The following is an 8,515-nucleotide window of genomic DNA, read 5'->3' on the forward strand; positions in this document are numbered from 1 at the left end:
AACTAAGGATTTTCTTATCCCAGGAATAGATTGCCTTCGTCGTTTTTGGCATTAACACACCATTTTGGAATTTTGGGTCTTCAATGCTCTTCAACTTTGTTCTTGTTTGGCTTTATAACTATTTTGATCTGAGCGTCACTGTTGAATCTGATGTACACGAAACGCGCGTCTGGAGTAATAAATTATAATTCTGGTAACTTTGATAAACATTTGTTGGTATGCTTGTTATAGATGTTTCAATATAATGGAATTTGATGCGACTGTCAAACAAGTAAGAGGTTTGGCTGGTCATAAAACCCGGTTATGACAAAGTCAGCAGTTTTGGTATTTGATTAGGGACTTCCTTTTTAAATTTGCCGCGGAGTTCAGTAGTCAACATTGTGTTATAAACTAAATAAGTATAACAACACAACATGTGTACCAAGAAGCACAAAATGACATATAGACCAAGCATATTAGAAAAATTTAAAGACGAATAAACAAATTAAACCAATAGTACTATAACACAATGACGGGATGAAGAAGTACAGAGCTACGTCCTATCTATCAATGAAACACCAAAATGCATAGAGACAACGCACTCTAGCTAAAATAATAGACGAGAATTATTATAGAAAAATAACGCAATGACGGGATGCAAAAGTACCGAGCCACGTCATTTGGATATCAATATAAACAGCCTAACGGCAATGCAATATTCATAAAGACAAAGAAAAGGATAGTATATCGCGTTATTAAGATCGATGATCTACAACGTCAGTACCCAGAATATTAACAGTAATATTAGGAATCTCCTCAAACTCTTAACTATTCTAGATTTCGGTATAAATACTTTTTGAAGTGCTGTAGACTATATAAAGCAATCAATCGAATTGCTAAAATAAGGTCCACATTGGTCATTATCTATACACTGATGATTTCAACTTGACTTGTTTTACGTTTTTTTCATGCTTTGTATGTTTCTTATCACAAGTGTAGGTTACATTTGCATTTTAACACGTTACGGTTTCACCTTTGGCAATAGTTTTATTAGTTATATAAAATTATTTAACTCTATAAACGCAGCTCGTCGAATTTCTTATTCAATTTCAAATTCAATATTCAAAATACAATTGTTATTAATTTTTATGCCCCACCTACGATAGTAGAGGGGCATTATGTTTTCTGGTCTGTGCGTCCGTTCGCTTCAGGTTAAAGTTTTTGGTCCAGGTAGTTTTTGATGAAGTTGAAGTCCAATCAACTTCAAACTTAGTACACATGTTCCCCATAATATGATCTTTCTAATTTTAATGCCAAATTATAGTTTTGACCCCAATTTCATGGTCTACTGAACATAGAAAATGATAGTGCGAAATTTAGGTTAAAGTTTTTGGTCAAGGTAAAATTCGATGAAGTTAAAGTTACATCAACTTGAAACTTAGTACACATGTTCCCTATGATATGATATTTCTAATTTTTATTCCAAATTAAAGTTTTTACCCAATTTCACGGTCCACTGAACATAGAAAATGATAGTGCGAGTGGGGCATCCGTGTACTATGAACACATTCTTGTTCAATTATATGGTCATTTTTATAAATTTCCTGTTACAAACTCTTTCGATCAACTGACGATTGTCTTATCCCAGGAATAGATTACCTTAGCTGTATTTGGCACAATATTTTGGAATTTTTGGTCCTCAATACTCTTTAACTTTGCTTTTTTGACTTAACAACTATTTTGATCTGAGCGTCACTGATGAGTCTTTATGCAGACGAAACCCGAGTCTGGCGTATTACATTATAATCCTGGTACCTTTGATAACTTTTTACACCACTGGTCGATGCCACTGCTGGTGGACGTTTCGTACCCGCGGGTAACACCAGCCGAGTAGTCAACACTAGCAGGTGCATGGTCATTGTTATAAAGTTCCTGTTACAAAACGTATTTGGCACAACTTTTTGAAATTATGGGTCCTCAATGCTCTTCAATTTTGTACTTGTTTTGCTTTACAACTATTTATTTCTGAGCGTCACTGACGAGTCTTTTTGTAGACGAAAAGCGCGTCTGGCGTACTAAATAATAATCCTGGTATACCTTTGATAACTATTACTTTTAATTTGAAACTGAAAAACTAAATTCGAAAGTGACATTTACTCTAAAAAAAAAAAAACCTATGTGGTTTATGTGGTTTCAAAATGTTCTTATTTTGCATACATATCACTTATACTTAATCCATACAAACTCATCATAGATTTGTATAAACGCCAGACGCGCGTTTCGTCTACAAAAGACTCACCAGTGACGTTTGAATCCAAAAAAGTTAAAAATGCCAAATAAAATACGTGGTTGAAGAGCATTGAGGACCAACATTCCTAAAAAGTTTTGCCAAATACAGCTGAGGTTATCTATTCCTAAGGAAAAAAAAGCCTTAGTATTTCAAAATTTCAAATGTTTTGTAACCAAATAATTTATAAACATAATTTATAAATATTACCACATCAATGATGTACACTTAAGATAAATGTTATTTCATTACGCTTTTTTGCAATATCTTTTCAACCACTTACTATTCCTTGGCCCTGTTATTGATAGTTACATCTCCTGCCAACACAAATATGCAATGTTTGTAGTGAAGAAGTAGTTGTTATTACATAAGCAACACAACGAGTGCCACATGTGGTTCAGGATCTGCTTACCCTTCCGAAGCACCTGAGATCACCGCTAGTTTTTTCGTTGGGTTCGTGTTGCTTATTCTTTAGTTTTCTATGTTGTGTAATGTGAACTATTGTTGTCTTTTTCATTTTTATGCCCCACCTACGATAGTAGAGGGGCATTATGTTTTCTGGTCTGTTCGTCCGTCCGTTCGTCCGTCTGTCCCGCTTCAGGTTAAAGTTTTTGGTCGAGGTAGTTTTTGATGAAGTTGAAGTCCAATCGACTTCAAACTTGGTACACATGTTCCCTATGATATGATCTTTCTAACTTTAATGCCAAATTAGAGATTTTACCCCAATTTCACGGTCCACTGAACATAGAAAATGATAGTACGAGTGGGGCATTCGTGTACTGAGGACACATTCTTGTTAGCCATGGCGTTGCCAGTTTATTTTCGATTTAGGGGTTTGACTGTCCCTCTGGTATCGTTCGTCCCTCTTTTGTATGTACTTGCCATCTGATCACAATCTCGCAAAATTTGTGGTAGTGAAGGCAGACAGGGCCTCATAAATGTGTGGTTGGGAATACAGACATGGCTTCATAAATGTGTGGTTGGGGAGGCAGACATGGCTTTAATCACTTGCTAAATGTTACAATTTGTTCTATCTCAGATGTTAAAGGTGTGGTGAAGAAGTCACTTTGTCCATCAAATCTGTCAATGAATGTACCCCCGCCTTATCATACATTTAAATTTGGTCCTGTATGCACATAACATATGACGCTCCTTCAGGAGAGTAACTATCTGGTATTGTTAAAGTAGTAATCGGGGTATTGGAGTGTTTAAATCACAATCTGATCTAATTGGCATGAATGACAGACGCTGGTTTTGAGCAGCAGATGTTTTCCAAGAATAGCTATTTACATTAATGTCATCAAGTGAAAACGATAATTGAATGATTTTTGTCACACTTAATTTTATCCAAAGGTTTGTGAAACCAAAAGTGATTGAAAGGTGCAGTACACATACGAAGCTGGTGACTGTTGAGATGGTTAATGCCGGCCATGGAGTAAAAAACCAACAGCTTTTTATTAAAATAAAAAGAAAAATATATCTGACAATGATAAGTTAGAGTTTGGCAATGCTGGAAGAACAGTTTTTTGAAAATTATAATTAAGATCGTTAAAGGAAGGATCTTAAATTACCTACACAATTTGTTAGATGTTCGGATTAGATTATACTACATTTTGTAATTGATTTCTAAGTAGACCGAAAGAATGCTTTAGTCATTAAATATACAATTGTCCTGGTCAGTTTGACTGACGCTTATCGCATTGCTTATTAATGAATGAAATTATCAACCGGCTTAAACCATTCAGGGAAACATGAACTTAACAGTCAAGCCAGCTAAGATTTTTCTTCATTCACAGTTTCAGAATATCGAAATAAATTAGATACATAACCACTTAAACGAATGCGACATGTGTTACCACATGGAATACTTGAGCGGAGAGATTTTCGATTTTCAAATGATAAAAATAAAATGGTTGATAACATATCCGAACTGCGAACATTGTCTTTAATCAAAGCGAATCTTGTTAACAATAACTGGATGTGGTTCAACATATTCAGATTAAGCAGTCTCAAGCGCCAGAGATATGCATTGGATTCGAGAAAAGAAATAGAATAAGAAGGATGTAAAAAGAAATTTCAAAAATGTCTTTTTAAACTAAAGGAAATTAAAGTACCTTGGTGAGCGCGCTCACATACCCCACGCCCCCACATTATGATTGGACAAATAAAATAACTGTTAGAAAAAAAAATGAATGATAATTTCCTGTCGATATGCCCATCTATATAGTATGTCCTTATTATCTACAGTTTCTTGAAATGTTATTGTGTGGTTTTAGAGGAGTATCGATGACAAAATGTTGCAATAGTATATTTGGGCAAATAATTCAAAAGAGCGTAACTCCTAGAAATAAATTGAATCATAATTTCCTGTCGATATGCACATCTACATAGTATGTCCTTATTATCTAAAAAGGTTTCATGAAATTATGTTGTTTGGTTTCAGAGGAGTTGCGATGACAAGAACTGGATTAATGGAAAAAAGTAAAATCACAAAAATACTGAACTCTAAGGAAAATTCAAAAAGGAAAGTCCCCAATCAAATGGCAAAATCAAAAGTTCAAACACATCAAACGAATGGATAACAACTGTCATATTCCTGACTTGGAACAGGCATTTCTTATGTAGAAAATGGTGGATTGAACGTGGTTTTATAGCTAGCTAACCTCTCACTTGTATGACAGTCGCATCAAATTCCATTATATTGTCACCGATGCGTGAACAAAACAAACAGACACAATAGTCAAAAATGTCAAAAATAGGGGTACAGCAGTCAACATTGTATTATCATCTTAATCACTATAAAAACAACAAATGTAACGAAAAAGGCATACATCAAAATTTAACATCCTCATTTTGCTTATATTATACGATTTTATTTATCTATGTAAAATGCATCCATAAAGGATGGAGGGTTTTAACAGACAGACTGACGGACGGGTCAAAACATTCTACCCTCCACAGCTTCGTTGCGTGGGTATAATTGAAATATGAAAAGAAAAGTACAGGTTAGCAGGCATATTTTTGTTATGGCACTCTAAAAGACAAAACCATCTAAAGTACAAATTTCTGAATGAAGTACCAAATCATGACAAGCGAACATCCTTAATAAAATTGAGAATGGAAATGGGGAATGTGTCAAAGAGACAACAACCCATAGAACGGACAACAGCAGAAGGTCACCAACAGGTTTGCAATACAGCGAGAAATTCCCGCACCCGGAGGCGTTCTTAAGCTGGCACCTAAACAAATATATATACTAGTTTAGTGATGAATTTAAATACTGTTTCATGCTTTATATTTAAGAAAATATTTAAAGTAATCATGATATATATTTAAGAAAGAAGTCAACTGCATGAAAGAGGATATATTGGAGGAAACATTCATATTTCCTTCGAATTGAAGGTAAGTTATAGTTTTTGTTTTTAAAAAAGTGTCAAAGACTTGCAATGTATTTATTCACACTACCATTAATTAGTTTTTGTAATGTCAAAATTGAAACTAAACTGAAAACTAGTAATGTAAGATTTCTGCGAAGTTGAGGTTTGTTGATATTATTTGTGTTGCCAATCATTATTGAAAATCTTTGCTTTAAACTCTTCAGTTTAATATTTTAAAAGAAATGTGAGATTTGGCCAGCATGTATTTCCATATATTGATGAATTGTTTAATTTCATTTTTTAGCTAAAATCTAAAAGAAGAATTAAACTATGTCCAGAAAAGCCGTTTTTTTTAATCAAGATTTGTATGATGTTGATATTTAAATTGAGAAGCTTCCAATAATCTTGCGTTACTGTTACCTTTTTGATTAAATTAGTCCAGAAATAATCCAATCAGATTTGTTCAAGTGTAAAGGTTCATTTGCATGTTTTCTAAAGATAAAAAAAGCATATTTAGTTTCTTATAAAATTGATTCATGAGACTTTCTTTTCAAAACCCTTATATTATTTAAACTCAAAATGTTTTAAAATTGTTCTTACAAATTTAAAACCAAGAACGTTTCATTTTTTATTGAGAGATCCAAAATAACTTACGAGTCCCATGGAAATAATCACTTCTTTGTCAATTTTCATTTTATGCCCAGACTACATGCTCACTTCAAATGTGGGAGTTCATTTGTTGGAACCCCGGCCATATGAACCGAAATCTTTGGAATTGGGTATCTGCTTCTCCACTAAACTGACACTGCTTTGTACAAGACGGATATTGTGCCAGAAAAAGAAAATGTTGCTCTACCCCGTCGCATTCTAACACCAAGCCGACAATCTTTGCTCAAAGTCTTAAATGAGGAATATCTGTGTCTAGTACAAAGCAGGGTCAGTATTTTGTTTTTGGCCTGAATATGCATCTGACTTTATGTATTCCTTTCTTTGTTCACTCATTCATTTGTCCATTCAGTATAAGGTTAATTGATTTTGATGAGATAATTTTTAGTACTGAGCGTTCATTATGAAAGTAAAATTTTGGAAAAGTTGAAATTCTGTTTTTAGAGGGATTTCATTTTTCTGAAAAGAAACATTTCTTTGGTCAAATTACCTGATTGACCAAATAAATTTATTTTTGGTATCGGCTGCATAATAAAGCAAGGATGCCATAAACAGATGTAGGAGTGGTTTAATAATATCATCAATATGTCGCTATGATCGTACAAATTTTTATGTGTCTTAATTTTTCTTAACTTGTTGATGGCCTCTTTTATTTCAGGCTGATGTTCACCGATCCTGGTATAGCGTTGTTGTATACCAACTTTCTCCCAATTGTCAATATCGCATGACTATTTTTTTCAATATATATTCTTTTAAGTTTTTTGGCTCGCCTGACTCGTTTTTGGTACATGTTAAGATGTCCTGTAAATTAACTGGTGTCAATCCTGTTATATTTGGCATGTGCCTGCAAATTGTCCAGCCTTTTGCGGAATGTTGTCGTAAATTTTGACTTTGAGCAATTGAGCTAGCTGGGCCCAGTTTACATGTGAACCTATTTGGGTTTGGAATTTAAGATGTTAAAAAATCGTTGTAACTAATAAATTTTCCATATGTTTTGGGGTTTTAGTTTATTCTCTATGTTGGTCTTAAATGTTCTGTCACTAGCCATTTGATTTGATTCAATACAATTAGACTTTCGTTCTGTGTTGTACTGTTCATATGACGTTCTTGCAGCCAGGAAACTATAAACATCATTTCCGCCATCGGTTATTGAAATGTATTGAGACTATCAATAATGTTTTTGTTTATTTTTTTTTCTATCCTGTGGTGTTGAATTGGGGGACTTGCGTACAAAAATAGATTTGTCAAATTAAATGTTCATTTCTGTCTCCACAACTGGCTGGAACATTTTAACAAAAATGTTAAGTCCCTTTGTTTCACTCCCTTTAGCAGCTTTTGGGGAGGTTATGTCGATCCTTGTTTATGTAGCATTGCAACATAATTCATCTTTGCTTGCTGGTGCCGATTTATGTAATTTGGAGATATGATCATGTATGATATTGCAGGGGTTGCAGTACTCCAAAGAATGTTCTTGGTTTTTTTTTCAGACAGGCTATTTCATTTTATTTAATTAAAAGAGAATAATGTCTTTTGTTCACCATTTCTATTTTTAGCGATCGAATACTCTTTGTTAGTCGAGTAGTCTTGCAGGACGAGGTATTTTGATTTGAAAAGCTTCATACATAATAGACATGTTTGGAAAGTTCTCCATGTATTCTTCATAATATTCAAACCGCTCTCTCAAACTGAAATTGCTTCTCATTTTTAGGGAGGTTTTGTACATTCAATATGTTTTCGCAATGCTTGATTTGATAACAAGTCCTTTGTGTCTCTTGAAATAATAACTTTCCCAAAGTTTTAGAAATTTAATTTTAATAAAATGAAAACAGTTTAGTGACTGAATATGTTCTTAATGAAATAAAGATCGATGTTGACGTGTAGAATGCTACTGTATCATTGGTGCTCTCTACAGTATTTACAATTGCATTTTTCGGTAAGGGTGTCATTGTACTCTCATTTTGTCTTTTTTTATTTTTATTCTGTTACAAACGCTAGTGTGATGTTTGCTATCACAATTCCTACATCAAAATCGTGAGCGGCATTCCGAAACTTTGTGTTTGTCAAGGCAATTGTAAATAAAGGCAACAGTAGTATACCGCTGTTCACTCATAAATCCATGGACAAAAAACAAAATCGGGGTAAAAAACTAAAACTGAGGGAAACGCATAAATATAAGAGAACAACGACACAACACTACAATGTAACT

The sequence above is a fragment of the Mytilus edulis genome, chromosome 10 (genome assembly GCF_963676685.1).
Source record: "Mytilus edulis chromosome 10, xbMytEdul2.2, whole genome shotgun sequence".
In the NCBI taxonomy this organism is placed as follows: Eukaryota; Metazoa; Mollusca; class Bivalvia; order Mytilida; family Mytilidae; genus Mytilus; species Mytilus edulis.